The sequence below is a fragment of the Arachis stenosperma genome, chromosome 8, assembly GCF_014773155.1.
Source record: "Arachis stenosperma cultivar V10309 chromosome 8, arast.V10309.gnm1.PFL2, whole genome shotgun sequence".
In the NCBI taxonomy this organism is placed as follows: domain Eukaryota; kingdom Viridiplantae; phylum Streptophyta; class Magnoliopsida; order Fabales; family Fabaceae; genus Arachis; species Arachis stenosperma.
The window spans coordinates 34,675,854-34,676,691 of NC_080384.1; the positions used below are offsets into that span (position 1 = coordinate 34,675,854).

Here is an 838-nt window from a genome sequence, read left to right on the forward strand (position 1 = left end):
GGTGACTTTACTGCACCTACTCCTGATTTTTATGGGAGAAGCATCTCTATCCCTGCCATTGGAGCAAACAACTTTGAGCTTAAGCCTCAATTAGTTTCTCTAATGCAACAGAATTGCAAGTTCCATGGACTTCCAATGGAAGATCCTCATCAGTTCTTAGCTGAATTCTTGCAAATCTGTGACACAGTCAAGACTAATGGGGTTGACCCTGAGGTCTATAGACTGATGCTATTCCCTTTTGCTGTAAGAGATAGAGCTAGAATATGGTTGGATTCTCAACCTAAAGAAAGCCTGGACTCTTGGGAAAAGCTAGTCAATGCCTTCTTGGCAAAGTTCTTTCCACCACAAAGATGGAGTAAGCTTAGAGTGGAAGTCCAAACCTTCAGACAGAAGGATGGAGAATCCCTCTATGAAGCTTGGGAAAGATACAAACAATTAATCAGAAGATGTCCCTCAGACATGCTTTCTGAATGGAGCATCATAGGTATTTTCTATGATGGTCTCTCTGAACTATCCAAGATGTCCTTGGATAGCTCTGCTGGAGGATCTCTTCATCTGAAGAAGACGCCTGCAGAAGCTCAAGAATTGATTGAAATGGTTGCAAATAACCAATTCATGTACACTTCTGAAAGGAATCCTGTGAACAATGGGACTAGTCAGAAGAAAGGAGTTCTTGAGATTGACACTCTGAATGCCATATTGGCTCAGAACAAGATATTGACTCAACAAGTCAATTTGATTTCTCAAAGTCTGTCTGGAATGCAAAATGCACCAAACAGTACTAAGGATGCTTCATCTGAGGAAGAAGCTTATGATCCTGAGAACCCTTCCATGGAAG

At 41.5% G+C, this 838-nt stretch overlaps 1 non-coding gene across 1 annotated transcript; it reads right to left on the bottom strand.

Moving 5' to 3' along the window:
• Window positions 1–357: 357 nt before the first annotated feature.
• Window positions 358–465, bottom strand: LOC130947111 (small nucleolar RNA R71). The gene has a single exon (XR_009072521.1). It is a non-coding gene; the product is annotated as a small nucleolar RNA R71 (small nucleolar RNA).
• Window positions 466–838: the final 373 nt, after the last annotated feature.